The 15,734-nt window shown below is 47.6% G+C and overlaps 1 pseudogene; it reads right to left on the bottom strand.

The window, feature by feature from the left end:
* Positions 1-10,668: 10,668 nt before the first annotated feature.
* LOC103698454 lies at positions 10,669-13,193 on the bottom strand (annotated as a pseudogene).
* Between the last annotated feature and the right edge of the window lie 2,541 nt (positions 13,194-15,734).

Below are 15,734 nucleotides of genomic sequence, written 5' to 3'. Positions count from 1 at the left end.
ATCCTCCCTCACGACGAGCTGGAGGCCCGCCGGATCAGGCGTCAAGCTTTCCGGTACGTCCTATATGAAAACAAGCTCTATCGTCGGTCATTTACTTCTCCTTCCTTAGATGTCTCCGCCCCTCGGAGGCGGACTATGCCCTCCGAGAGGTCCATGAAGGGATTTGTGGAAACCATCTGGGAGGCCGGGCACTAGCCCATAAGATCCTGCGGCAAGGATACTTTTGGCCCACGCTTCAGAAAGACACAACGGACTTCGTCCGGAAGTGCGACCGGTGTTAACGGAACGCCAACATCCAGCGCCGACCTTCGGCCCCGCTGACCTCAATTATCGCCCCTGGCCATTCGCCCAGTGGGAAATTGATATTCTGGGGCCCTTCCCCCTAGCCACCGGACAAAGAAAATTTCTGGTCGTCTCCATCGACTACTTCACCAAGTGGGCGAAGCTGAACCCGTGGCTCGGATCACCGAGCAAAAAATGCGGGACTTCGTTTGGAAGTCCATAATATGCAGATTTGGACTCCCCCGTATCCTCATATCAGATAACGGCCGCCAGTTCGACAACGTCCGCTTCAGGAATTTTGCTCCGAACTCGGCATCGACCACCGCTTTACCTCGGTTGCCCATCCGCATAAACAGAGAAACTGAGGTAACTAACCGTACCATTTTGCAGGGGCTCAAGGCTAGGCTTGACCGGTCCAAAGGACAGTGGGTCGAGGACCTGTACAACGTCCTCTGGGCTTACCGGACTACGTTCTGACTACCCACCGGTGAGACCCCTTTCAACCTGCATACGGCACGGAGGCCGTTATTCCGCTGGAAATCGGCCTCCCCTCCTCAAGGGTGGAGCACTACGACGCCGACTCCAACTCTTTCCGGCTCAGGAATAACTTAGACCTCGTCGAAGAAACGCGAGAGGTCGCCCGAGTCCGCATGGCAAGTACCAGCAGAAAACGGCCCAGTACTACAACTCCAGAGTCAAGCCCAAGCTCTTCAAAGTGGGGGACCTCGTCCTCAGGAAAGCCGAAGCTTCTCAGCCCACCGAGCAAGGAAAGCTCACCCCGAACTGGGAAGGACCGTATCAAATCGCTCGAGTGCAACGACCCGGGGCGTACAAGTTGAAATCTCTTGAGAACCCCTATCCCGCGAAGCTGGAATTCCGAGAATCTACGGATGTATTATCAATAAAACCCCAAGGGGTTCCGGAACGATCAGAAACATGGATCCTGTCTCCTCTTTATAATAATTTGTCTCCTCGCAACAATTCTGATCATGTCTTCCTAATATTGGGTCGTTTGTGATCCTCAGATACCCCGACTAGGGTCAGGATGCCCCGTGCGTCGACCGTAGAGTCTCAAACTCCCTCGACCTCGGAAAGCGCCACCAGGTCGACGATGAGCCCAAGCTCCCTCGGCCCCATATTCGAGACCCCGACTAAGTTCGGGATGCCCCGAGGGTCGACCGTAGAGTCCCAAACTCCCTCGACCTCGGAAAGCGTCGCAGGTCGACAGAGCGTTCCCAAACCCCTCGACCTGGCGCACGATTCCTCGACCAAGGTCGAGATGCCCCGAGGTCGACCGTAGAGTCCCAAACTCCCTCGACCTCGAAAGCGTCGCAGGTCGACAGAGCGTTCCCAAACCCCTCGACCTGGCGCACGATTCCTCGACCAAGGTCGAGATGCCCCGAGGGTCGACCGTAGAGTCCAAACTCCCTCGACCTCGGAAAGCGTCGCAGGTCGACAGAGCGTTCCCAAACCCCTCGACCTGGCGCACGATTCCTCGACCAAGGTCGAGATGCCCCGAGGGTCGACCGTAGAGTCCCAAACTCCCTCGACCTCGGGAAGCGTCGCAGGTCGACAGAGCGTTCCCAAACCCCTCGACCTGGCGTACGATTCCTCGACCAAGGTCGAGATGCCCCGGGTCGACCGTAGAGTCCCAAACTCCCTCGACCTCGGGAAGCGTCACGGGTCGAGAGTGCAGCCCCAGACCCCTCGATCTCGTGTATGATTCCTCAACTAAGTTTGAGATGCCCCGAGTGTCGACCGTAGAGATCCAAACTCCTCGACCTCGGAAGCGACGCCAGGTTGATAGCAAACCCAAGCTCCCTCGACCTCGCTCGATACCCCGACCAAGGTCGGGATGCCCCGTGAGTTGACCGTAGAGTTCCAAACTCTCGACCTCGGAGATACTGCCAGGCTGACGACGGCTCACGCCCCCCTCCTCAATCCGAGGAAACCGGGGACAATGCCTTAACAGTCCTCCGGGACATTCAACAGCAACAACGGAGCAACGCTCGCGAAGGCTTTCACAACGGCAATACCCCCTGGCTCAATTGGTATGTCCGAAATAGACCCCAAGCTAAAGGATGATCCGAAGGCCAGCCAGGAGACAAGGTATCTACTCCACTACGAAGCGCACAATCTCGGAGGTGCAGAGGTACATCCTACTTGACATCCGCCTTGTTATATTCATCTACCTATCTATTGCAACAAAATCCCGATTGAGATCGGGACCTCATCCCGGCCAAGGCCGGGTCGCCCCTACAAGTCGATCCAAGAACGAGGTCCCACCGACCTCGTGCGCGCTTCCTCTACCGGTGACCCCCATGACAACTCATGCAAACTTTTTTTGAATAAGGGCCTGATTCGGCCCCCATACGTTGGGACATCGAGGTCGACCTGTGAAGATGACTTCGATCACGGGCGTGCTGATCGAGATCAAGAGGGCCGAGGTACCCTTTAAGGTTCGACTCCGCTTGCCAGAACCTCGGCAGAGCCCGAGGGCAATAACCATGAAAGCCCCGATGACAGTTCGACTATTGGCTCATGCTCCCCTTCTAGGAACGGCCCTAACATTTTTTCGGACCTACGCTCCAAAAAGCCAGACTCAAAAGCTTGGCCAAATACCCCGATAGCGACCTATGCAAGTCTAACAAGGCCCCTCTCGGGGTCCGAGGCCCGCGCCTGTGCTTCAGAAATCCAAAAACCAAACCTAGCAACCTATGTGAGCTTTAAGTCCAGCTCCAAGACTTGGTGAAGTTTCCTAGATCCAAGTCCAGCCCCCCCCCAATTAGCGTAATCGGAACTTGGGCACTTAAACAAGTTAGGGGAAAGAAAAGCAAAACACGGCCGAGAAACAGGTTTTCATTGACAAGCAGCCCAAAGGCTAGAATACAAAGTCGAAGGTCGGTAAAACAATAGGTTGAAATACCGGACTTGCTCACAACAGAAGAAAATAAAAGGAAAAATAAGCGGGGAATGGCAAAAGAGAACCTTTTCATTAATAAAGTGCCGGAAGGCTAAATACAAAAGTAGAGGTCGGCGTTCAACAAATTTGAAAACCGACCTCGTCTATAATAAAGGGAAGATAAAAGTCTAAGTCCTAAGGGGCGACGGCTGCGTCGGCGTCACCCTCGGGTCATCTATGGCAATGACCTGAGGGCCTTCGGCGGACACGGGCTCGGGGTCTGCGCCAGGGACCTCGGCGGGCGCCTCGAAGCGTCCTCGGTGACTGCACGAGGGAGAGCCTCCGTCACCGCCGGCGCGGCTGCATCCGCCTCGGCCTCAGCAGATCCTCCTCGGGCGCAAGCGCGACAGGGACGTCGTCGTCGGAGTCGACGCCCAACCTCATCCTCGGACGAATCGTTGAGAGATCGAGCTGAGGGCAGAACCGAGCCATCTGCCTCCGAAAGTTGTCGAAGCCACGGAGGAACCCATCCACAGTCTCCTCCTCTAGCATGTCGCGGAATTCGTCCGAGTCCTTGAAGAAGTCCACGGCATGCTCAGCTCGCTCGAGAGCCCTCCTTTCCCGGGCCTCAAGTTGCTCGATCTTTAGGCGCAAGACCCCGCCTCGTATTTGAGGCCCGCGACCTCGGACTGAGCCTCCGCCAGACGCGCCTCCGAAGCGCGCAGGCCGACTTGGCCAGGGAATGAGCAGCCCTTTCCTCCTCGAGCTCCTCAACGATGGCCAGTCGCCCAGCCTCCGTCGCTTCCTCCGCGCCTTGACCTCAGCCAGCGCGGCCTCCAGCTCGGCGACCCTCTTCTTGGCCGGCTCCAACTGCCGGCTCAGTCGCCGAGTCTCCTCCTGACATCCCTGGGCGATAAATACCAGGGTGTCGACCTCGTGAACATGCTGCAAAAAATTAAGAAAAAGCAATCGTAAGTAAAGGATATATATACACTAGTCGTCGAAGGAAAATTAAGAGAATGGCTTACCCGAACAGTATTGCAGTAAGTACTGTCGACAATTTCTTCCAGCGACAAGTTCTGGAACTCGGCCCGGTCCGCCGGAAGCATGGCGCGCCGAAACACCGCGCGCGCAACGTCGGCGTCATGAAAGGCCGAGCTCCCCTCGATGAGTGGGGACCCCGGCTCGCCCGACTCTCCCCCTGGGCCCCGCGAAGAGCTTGGCCCGCCCGAACTTGGAACCTCGGGGCCCCTGCTCGGCCCGGGCTCCGAGCGCTGCAGCTGGATGGCCGTCTGCCCCTCCCGCTGGGAGACAGGGGCAGGGCAGGGTGGGGCCGCCAAGTCGGACATCCTCGCGGAGCTCGAGCCCGCGTCCCCGGCGGCCGACGCTCGCCCTCGAACGGCTGCCGAGGTCCCCGCCTCCGGGCCTCTTATCCCGGCAGGGGTAGAAGTGGCGGCCGACCTGGACTTCTTCCGGGGCTGAGGAATAGCCCCGCCGGCCTCGGCCTCTCGCCTCTTCAACCGAGAGAAGAGGGATGTGTTGCTGGTCGGCATGTGAGGAATGTCTGAAACAAAGAAACCCTTTTGAGTGTTAGACCAACGTCAAAAGAACAAGAGGAAAAAACGATAAAGCAAAGACGAAGCAATGCGACTACTCTTACCCTCGGGATGCGCCGAACTCAAGCCAATGCTCGCCAAGGCGCCCTCACTTAGGAGCTCGGTCAGGTTGAACCCTTTCCGAGGCCCCGCAAAGCGTCAAGACCCTCTGGTCCCTCCCCGAGGGCTCGAGAGCCTGTTAAGGGCCTTCAACCGGGGGTGCCCCCACCTCGGGTCAAACCCCCATGGCACCTCGGACGCAAGAAAGAAAAACTTCCCCTTCCACTCATGAATAGAGGAAGGGGCACCCTGGAAAAGCGACATACCACCCCGAAAGGCGAAGTATAGCCACCCTCCATCCGCCGGGTTTGTCTTCAGCAAGAAACACCGGCGGAAAACGCTCACCGAAGTCGGGATCCCATGTGCAAGACAAAGGGACAAAAACCCGACTATGGTCCTCCACGAGTTCGGAGCGAGCTGTGCTGGGACGAGTTGGTACTCCACCAGCAAGCTGTTCACGAACTCGTGTAAGGGAACCGCAAGCCGGCCCAGAGCGTTTCACGATGAATCGCGATCCGACCTGGGGGCGGCCGCGTCACCCTATCCTCCGGCCCTGCGGTTTCGAGACGAAACCCGGGCTGGAAAAAGAACCGGGAGCGGATTAACTCCAGCTCCTCCCCGACAGACTAGACCCGACCTCCTCTGGACCAAAACCCATTTTGGAGAAAACCGAAGTAACCTAAAGACAAAAGAGATGGAAAAAGGAGGAAGAAGGAGAACCCCCTAGCTAACACAAGGAAGAAACCTACGGGGGAGTCGCCGGAAATCGCTCCGAGCACCGCCGGCGAGATTCTGTGAGAAAGAAGACGAAGGTAGAAACGGCAAAAAAGAGGAGGCAACCGAACAAGACTCCTCTTAGGGCTGGTTTGGGGGGTTTATATAGACCCCCCTAACGGCCCAGATCGGCGGGTTCGGTTTCCACCCCCCGTCTGGTTACGCCACGTGTCGGCCTCGGAAGCCAAAGTGCCGCATTCATGCCGGACCGATGCCTCGGGCACAGAACCGAGGCGCCGTCCCATCGGATCTCGCGGCCTCATCATGGACCTGCTATACCGATCACCTCGAAAGGCGAGCGAGTCCAGCCCCCGCTCCCCTCATTAAAGGAGCCCCGGGACGCGCGGAGCGCCGACATAATGGCAGCCTCCGAATCCCCGTTCGGCCGATATGAGATTAAATGCGTCCGACCTCGAGTAATTGGCTTAATCCTCGATCCCGGACTACCAGGTCGGCTTTAAATCCCAGCGGCTGATCTAACGTCCGACCTCAAGGCGTCCGGTTCGATAAACGTCCTCCACCCAAACCGCACCACGTGTCTCCTTGAAGATCGAGACAGCGTACTTATTCAAGAAGGACGCCTCGAATATGGAATCAAGACGCCGCCCCACCAGGTCCCAAGACTCCATAAAGCTCACCATACGAGACGACAGCGAAGGGTCGAGAGGCGCAACCCCCCGCCTCCCTTCCGTTATAAACGCCTCGGGACGTGTGAGGGCGCCAGCATAGTTCACTCTCCTCGATCTCAGTTACCATAATAAAGACTTCTACTTCCCGCGTCCGAGCTCGCAAGCGGCTCGAACTCGGAAGTCGGGGGTAGTGTTGGGGAGCGCACCTTCCCCCCCAGTGCATGAAAACCCTGCCATCAGAGGACCGATGACGGCCGACCTCGGACGGCCGAGCTCGGTGCCCGACCCCGGAACTCCGACCCGAAGAGCTCCCGGCCTCGGAAGTCCGCCCTCGCCGCCCACCTGCCGCGGTTGCATCCTGCCGAAGTCTGGTCAGGGCCATTCCCTGCCACCGCCTCCAGCGTTTAATGCGCATGACCTCTGCAAACCCCCGACTCACTCAACAATTAATGCATGTCTCCGACTCACTCAACAATTAATGCATGTCTCTGACTCACTCAACAATCAATGCGCATGGCTCCTGTTATCTACGGATCCTCAGTCCTCCACGGCAAGTCGGCTCGGCAGTGTTCGGTCAGTCGTGACAACTCTCTGATTCCAGGCTCACCCCCGACATCGAAGCATTAATTCACCTGATCGCGCGCCGACTCAAACGACGTGCTAAGTCATACGGCGATCTCGCCCCATCACATCACAGGTAACCCGACCCCCTATAAAGAGGAACCCCTCCTCCTCAATGGGGGGTGGGACTCAGAGAAAAAGGAAGCAGAACGCTTCTCCCCTCTTCCTCTCTCCCAAATTTAAGCCCCCTCTAACTTAAGCATCGGAGGGTCGGCGCCGGAAACCCCGGCCACCGGCTTCTTGCAGGTTTCCCCCTCCACGGAGGACGCCGCTCGCCGGAATTCGCCGAAGCTCCACCTCCTCAGCCGACGGCCGCCCCCGGGTCCAATTTCCAGCAACACATACAATTTGCTACAACTACCACCTTTTGAGCCCACCAAAAGCCTTCGAAATTATTTTCTTTAATTCTAAAGGTAGAAAGTAAAACATTTTGAGACACAAGCTTATAGACAAATATTTAGTGTAAGAAAAGGCAAAAAATTCATAAACGTCAGACGAATAAGAGCGAGAGGGTGATGTAGGTAGAAATCAACTAAAAAGTAAGGATAGTGAGGCTCCAGTTATTCAAATGTTTCTCGATACATGAAACAAAAAGGAAAAGATAAAGATTATATGTAAAAGAAGAAAAAAAAGGAAGACCAACTAGTGCCTTTTAACATGCATATGGATAACAGTCTAATTATTCATCCACGTAACCGGGCTTCTTAAATTACTTAATAATATTGTTTCTATCATCTTGTTTGTTAGCATAAACTTATCTTTAATCATTGTTTTTTAGAAAGTATTATGTTCTAATATTTGAAGCTTAGCTTCTGGTGAGGCTTATCAGGTTGAGCTTGGTGTTGTTTAAGCTTGGTCCTCAGAGCAAATCAAGTTTGGGCTTGGTTTAATTACCAAACCGAGTCCAAGCGGGGTTCTTAACAAGCAAAATCTATTTTCACAAAAAAGCTTTGTTTATTTCAGCTCCACTTGAACCTTTCATACAGGACAATTTTGCAATCAAATCATCAAATTCATGGTTGAATCTAAGCATTCAGAGATATCACCCACCACCATTTATTTAGACGGATCACATGAATGCGAGCTTGAAGTCACCATTCATTCATACAGGTCGCCCAAATGGGAGGTTGGAGCCATTTGACTAATGCAAAAAGCAACATTTACAACATCTCCCTTTCTCCCGATATCTTAACGAAATCAATAATTTCCTTTAGATCATGGTTGTCTTCAGAAATAAAATCAGAAATTATTTTTCATTCTCCAAATATTCGTTGTTTGGTATCATCAGAAGTGACTAATCATATATTTCAAAAAATCGAAATGATCAATTATGAATTGTATGTTTGGATAAGTCTAGCTTGTAAAACTTCTTAAATATAGCTTCTTTGGAAGTAAATATATATATATATATATATATAATATATATATATATATATAACACATTAGAAAAATGCACAATTGGTATAATAAGTCAAAATACAATGTGATTGCTAATTTGATAATATAATAATTGTACATTATACATATATTATGTGATAAAATTATAATAATTAATATTAAAATTATCATAACAAATTATTAATATATTATAAATAAGATGATATAAAATAATTAATAATTAAAATGATTCTGATGAACATTATTATCATTTATCTTGGATTAGGCTGAAAATTATATAGAAATCAGGCTTGTTGGCTCATCTATCTTGGATTGAGTTGCCTAAAAGTCTGTCCAAACCCAGCTTTTGGGCTGCATGATGAAAAAAGATCTATCAAAATCTTTATTTTCTTCCTACAAGATTTCGGTTGGATGGTTTAGTTGTACGAGACCATGCTTAAATAGATGGCCTAATTTATGAATTCTACAGGATTTTCAACCTGGTCTTGTGGGAATATCCAAATAGACTCTGAACTATGAGATAAACCCATCTATAGAAATTAATGACCGGCCTGACCCAACTGACTTATTTCCATTCTGAAAATGCCCATTAACCTTATCCGAGCAAGCCAATCTAATATGAGAGTAGGCCTAGATCTATACCTTTAATTGTAGATTAAACCTATCGCGGTCCAATTCCTACCTGACTTGGTTCGTAGCAACATCAAGATTTATGGGTATTAGACGAATCATTTCACCTCAGCTCTGTTTCCAGGATGGCGTTATCCTGTTTCATGGCTCGCTAGAATGATGAATAGGGTACACTTAAGTTCTACCATGCACCTTGTTTGCTTTCTATTGGAGCAACTATCCTTGCTACAATTTAGAAGCATAAATATTCCTTCAGATATCAGGTCTATTGGCCACCAACCTAGTATCTTCTAAAGACCCACTGAGTTGAGTTTGTGTTTAAGCTAGGTCGCTGGAGCAACTCTAGTTAAGGTTCAAGAGTATGTTATACAGTCCCTGCTTGAAAGAGCTGTTGATAGTAAAGTTTTTGGAAGTAACTTTTGAAAATAAAACTTTCTAAAATAGAGTTTTTATAAAAAGTTGTTTGATGTTTAGTAACTATATTTCTAAAGTGTTGTGATACTTTAACATGTGTTTGGTAAACAAATTGAGAAAATACTTTGGTATAACAAAATAACTATAAAAATCATTGCATAGTATTATATAATAGAACATAATAAAATATATTATATATTAATATATAAATATATGATATGATATAATATTACTATAATATAATATTATATTATTATAATATAGTAATATAATATTATATACTATAGGATAATAATTTAATATAATTAAAATAATTTAACATAGCATATCGATGTATTATGATATAATATAACATAATATTATATTTATAGTATAATACAATAACAAAAATATAAAATATTATAATTATTAGTATAAATTAATTTTTATAATATAACATAATATTAAATATTAATATAAATATTAAGTATTATAATATAATATAATATTATATTATAATATAATATAATAATAAAAATATAAAATATTATAATTATTAGTGTAAATTAATTTTTATTCTTCTGGAGATTTTAAAATTAAAAAAAATATTTTGTATAATATTATATTTTATTATGGATATTTGATAAAAAAAATTCGACAGAGCTTAAAAGTACTTTTTAATTTTTTCTAAAAATCTATTTTAGTTTCTGAAAAACTAAAACAGCTTTTCAAAATTTTTACTATTTTTATTTATTTATAAGTGCTTTTAGTATGAACCTTAAACCTCAACTACCGCTTTCACGTTTATGCGTGCAACCAGAGACTATAAGCAACCAGCTTTCTGGCCACGACCCTAGATACTCTGCGATCCATGGAGATTAAGGATGGTTACAGCGACCCTTTTTCTCACTTGGTTCTCCAGCACATGGAGAAAGAGACCAAAACTAGAAAGAGAGATGTGGCATCCCAAGCTTTTCCAGAGCCCCCATCATAAGACCACCAAGCAAAGGCATCCCACTTTCTGATTTGGCATGGCCTGTGACAACCATTAATGAAGTGGGAACTCCTCAAATCTATGTTATAAGCTATCAAGACAAAGATCCGGTCCCAATAGAAAACAAAGATAATTCAGAGTTCCAAGTGTTATACGAGATGACACAGCCAAACTATCTTCAATTACTATATGCTAAACATAAAGAAAGCGGCCCCTGCTCTGCACAACGCAGCACAGCATTAAAAACCCAAGCTGGCAATGGAAAGGAACTAGAATAGCAAAGAGCATCTACTTTACTTGTCAAATAGCTATGGAGGTTGGAGAATGGTCATCTAAAACGTTTGGATCAGCACCATCAAGATCAAAGCATTTCAAATATCAACTCTTGTCTTCTTGGTGGATGATCATCACTGTTAAGTCTATGTTCACATAGATTCAGAAAATAGGCCACAATGAAGGAAGATAGTAACACATCAAAACGATGAACTAAGAAATAACATGACAAGGAAAGCTACAGCTAAATGATACCAGCATACAAAGGCTACGATTATTACATGAGAACTGAAGGGTTGGCCAGACTCACCACTACAGTTGTTACAAACAACAAGAGATGACTCTCACAACAAGCTACAGTTCTAGCGGGCAACCTTCTGAAGAAGTTAAGCGGCACAGAAGAAGCCTGTGACGGAACCTCGGGTGCTCAGCACGTATAATCCTGTAAGGAAGCCACAACACGGAATGGGTAACATAGAGCACAATGGCAGCAATGAAACAGAAGATCACAAACAGGGCAGTCGCTCTTGGTCTCGCCAGCTCAACAGGACTGCATCCTCTCCCTGGGTGGCAAGGTCACCAACCACAGTTTGCACCCTCCCTGCAACACTCTTAGTCGATCATACCTCATTCTCACTAATCAGGGGGGCGACTCGTCGGAAATGTATCAGATTCCTCATCTAACTCATCAGGGTGGGCATTGTCTGCATGCGATAGCCGGGTGTCCATGTGAGGAGGCTGCCTTGGCCTCCATCGATAATACCATACTCCAATCAAGAACAGGTAGAGAATATCGTCGGAAGTATCAGTTCTGGATATAAGACCAATATGACAAAGAGAACATGGATTAGTACCGTCGTCAAAGGTTCTTCCAGTTGCAAATCTGATTGAACCATCTTCCAACTGCAATTAAACCACTCAACACGCCCATGATTCTGAAGAAGTTAGCTTTGCTCCTTCGCATACTCCACATGTGCGAACCTACATCCAGCATATACTCTACCACCTCCTTCCTCAATGGAGGCTCTGCACGGCTCAACCTCATTGAGACTATCTGAGTAGCTTGGTGCCTCAAGTTATCCAGCTGGATAACAGTCAATGGATGGAGGTAATGCATCTTCGGTAGCAATGGCTGGAATACATATGCATCATATTAAGCAGAGAGGAACATGTGAATCGGACAGCCAGCTGAACTTCCCCCATCTTCTTCACTCCTGTGTTAAGCAAAACTAGAAGAGGTACGAATGGGTGTAAACTCGATCTGTTTCAAGAGTTGAAAGCCGTATTCTGACCTTCCCAATTCTATTATCTTTTGTAACGCCGGCCTTGTCTCCTTGTATGTGGCTGTTATCAAACACCCCAACAGTAATAACAGTACATGGATCGTATACCTCCCAAGTGTATTGCTCGTTCCACTTTGGAGTAAAACTATCTATGATAGTCCTTGTACGGACCCATTTCTGCCCATATTTAGCAACACAATAAGCATCGGTAGTTCCTCGTCCATCCTTGGTCTTCATTGCATCAATCCCTGAGCAGACAAAATACCCAGCTCCAGTATACCAATGCTTGGCTTCCATAGTTGTTTTGCAGTAGGCCTAAGATCACTGCTATAATGTGTTGACTCATCCAAAACATGGTACCCGCCATCTAAACATATCTTAAATGAATCCGACTAGCAAATTTTGCCTCCTTCTTCTGCTCCCCCTCCACAATCACATGCTTCTCGAGATTGTACCACCTAGAATTCACTGCCCTATAGTCCAGCCTCCTTTCCACACTCTGCAGCTGAATAAAGCCTTCCCCAACACCTCATCCTTGTTAGGTCCAACCCTCTCTTCCACACTAAGAACCAAGTGTTCCTCAAATTTCTGCGGCTACAAACATCAAGTCCTCGTTCCACAAAGGATTAGCGCTCCTGCTCTGTGCAATCCTGGTTCTGAGAGCTTGATTTCCAATCGTAGCTTTAACAAAGACCTCAGCGTACCCAGCCTTTTCACTGAGTTGCAGGTCCTGTGCTTCGATAACATTAACTCTTAAGTACCAAAGCTTTGGAGAGAGGTATACCTTGGACTTTATATTCGCAAGTCCGTCACCCGGAACAGATGCAGCATCAGAATGCCAGGCGTCTGGAAATGCCTCATCTGCCTGGGTTCCCATCCACACAGCTAACATCAGTTCTCCCTTGACCTTTTCCCCTTTGCGATCTTCCAGCCGATACCACTGAGGTGCCAATGACTGTCTGGTGGAACGCGTTTTGGAACCTCATTGAGATCAAACATAACCATTCCCATGTAGTCATCTTTCACGGCATCCTTGTCCTTGACCGCAATCTCAACTGTGGAAGCTTGGATCCGGTCCTTCGAGAAGGCAAATACCTGGTTCCATTCAGGGTTTGTCTTCCTCTCAAAGTAGCGGGTCGTGCCTTTGTAATTCCCAAGCTTCACCTCGACATAAGGATCACAGCTCCCAGTCACATCCTTGGGAGGGAGGTCTTTGGCTTTAACAACACGAACATAGAGATACTGCATCTGCTCGACGAGGTCATAACTGGTAAGCTTGTCACCGGCAATACCTCCACCGCCAAGGTGGGGAGATGTCGCCTTTAAGAGTAGTCTTCCTGTGAGAGAGGCCTCTGCATCTTCCCAAGCTACTGAGACAGAAACGGAGTTAGAAGACTGGCAACAAATAATGAGAACTTTGAAAATTTGACAACACAAATTTAAATGGCTAAAAACCTTAAGAGACCAAGATTCAAATCCACATAGCTGTTCAAAATCTGCAGCAGAGTTTTGGATTTTGAACAATCTTAACAGAACCCAGAGAAATCTCCCTGGTCCAGAGAAGTCCACCACAGAGGAACTCGTGCAACGGTCGAAAAACTTCAAAAGGTAGTTTTCTGGCCAGCGTGAAGAAGAAAAGCGGTTGCTTCCAAGTCCCTAGAATTTCGAAACATGCGGTACCAAAATGCAAAGGCTAAAATGGATCTCAGAAATTAGAACACCAAAACCCAGTTCCAGGAAAAATCTCCAGAAACCAATAACACACATAAGAAAAAAATAAAACACAATCATCTTTCCCTCATACATTTCTCAAAACTCATCGACAAGAAGGAAAACACCGAATTTTGACTCTGCTGAGACCAAAACGAATGCGATCAACCCATAACTTCAAACCCCATGCAATTTCTTCAGAAATATGGAAAGCCAGTAACAAACAAACGCAGTCCACCCGCAATCCCACTAATTCCATGAATCCCTAGACCTTACCATTGAAAACACAGAAAAAGTCAAAAAAACACTTTCTAAAGATTTTTTTAGTGCAAACCTAACAGTGAAAAAGGAAACATCATGACACGGCACTGGAAAAGAAAAACAAAGCACTGAGAAAAGTCCCCCAACTTAAAAGATCCAAACCCTAGCCATGGAAAAAGCCCCAGTTTTTGAATTATCCGATAGAAATGGGATGAAAAAGAGGAAGGAGGAGGATGAAGCATCAGACCTTAATCTATAGCCGCTGTGTAGAAGAGAAAGGAAAGCAATGCCACAAGAAACCCTAGCTCTTGAATCCGCAATGCTCCAGAACGTTCGTCGCCATTTTCTAGCGAAATCTCCCTCTCTCCCTATCTCTCGAAGAAACAACTCAGATCTGAATCCAATGCAGGGTGGGAGAAACGAGGGAGGAGAAGAGCGCTTTAGAGCCCAGCCTCTTCGTTCTCTGTTCCTTTTTTTTTTCTCTCTCCCGCTGCTTTAGAAAATTTACCGCAGGGGACCCGAGGCGAACGTGGGCGGACCGCTGTCTGGCGGTTCGCACGTGCGATGGCCGTTTCATCGCCACGGAGCGCGAACTCCTGAGCTTTTTTTTTTTCTTTTTCCTGATTGCGGTTTTTGGCTTCTCTCCTCATCGGCGCATCGTCGCGTGGTGTTCCGAAGGTACATGGAGTAGACGGTTGCGATCGAACATCGTGGCTGGTCATCTCGGCAAGATACCGCCCCACGCTTAATTCACCAACTCCACGTGGCAGTCAAAGGTTAGCGACGTACACCGGAAGATGAGTGATGAAACTTATCTCAACCCATAGATCCTCGTAAAGATACGTGATGGCCACACTTTTTTTTTGTTAATGTGCATCCAGCTGTCCTTCTGTCGGACAATATGAGGAAAGTGGATCCGTAATTAAAGATTTCAGACCAACCAACTTAATACTCTATTAACGACCATTGTTTTCCTTGAAACAATTAGCCCCAATAATTGATATTCCCACGCCGCCCTTTGGCATGCATAACGCCATAACTTCGGCTGCAATGAACGGGAACAAAGAAAGTCCATGGGTGAAAATATCGACAAACCTTCCGTTTCCCGAAAAAGTCTTTGGATCACGACAGATGAGACACGTGTCACGTGCTTGCCGCCGGTGCAGCTTTTCCTTCAATCTGTCCCTGTCCGTGTCGGCATTATGGCATTAGCATCATCGCCACGGTCCTAGGATTCTTGTCCGTTGTGCCCAAGACAGTCGACTGCTTCATTGTCACGATCGAAATACCAGATGGACATCTCGACCGTTCTTTTGGTGATCCCGATCGTTCGATCCGTGGATTTTTTTTTTTCGTTGCCATCTCCTCCTCTCCTCTGCTCTCCCTCTCTTCTTCCACGTTTCTTACGTTGCTGTCCTGGCCGTCTGATGCTACGGACTCCTTTTGAGCCTTTTTAGGTGCGCTGCTAATTTCTTGGGAAAATGGCTACGTGTTGTACGCAATTACGCATTGGCACTCGGTAAGAGTTAGTACGCTGAAGCTGGTTGGTGGGAGAATGAGGTTGATTAGCGTGTGATTCGATTTATTTTTTGTTTACAATAATATTTTTTACTAAAACAAATGACTCAAATATTTTTAGTAATGGATGACTTATATATTTTAAGCATGGATATATTCAAAAAAAATTAAAAAATAATAAATCACAGTGCGCTTTAGACAACTTCTTCTCACTAGTTTATAGGGCCTCTAGAGTAGGCAACCACATGTGAGATTATCTAATCCACGGCTCTATTGAAAAGTGATGTTTCCACGTACCGTGGTCCGAATGTTCTAAAGCAAGTGGCATCCAACCACATTGCTTGTGCCTCTAGATCCAGCCTGCCGAGTTATCCTCAAACAGAACTCCGCCAGTCCATAGAATACATTGGG

Source organism: Phoenix dactylifera, unplaced genomic scaffold (genome assembly GCF_009389715.1).
Source record: "Phoenix dactylifera cultivar Barhee BC4 unplaced genomic scaffold, palm_55x_up_171113_PBpolish2nd_filt_p 000064F, whole genome shotgun sequence".
Taxonomy (NCBI): Eukaryota; Viridiplantae; Streptophyta; class Magnoliopsida; order Arecales; family Arecaceae; genus Phoenix; species Phoenix dactylifera.
Note: the sequence above shows the minus strand (reverse complement) of the source record. Positions and strands in the feature narration are given on the sequence as shown.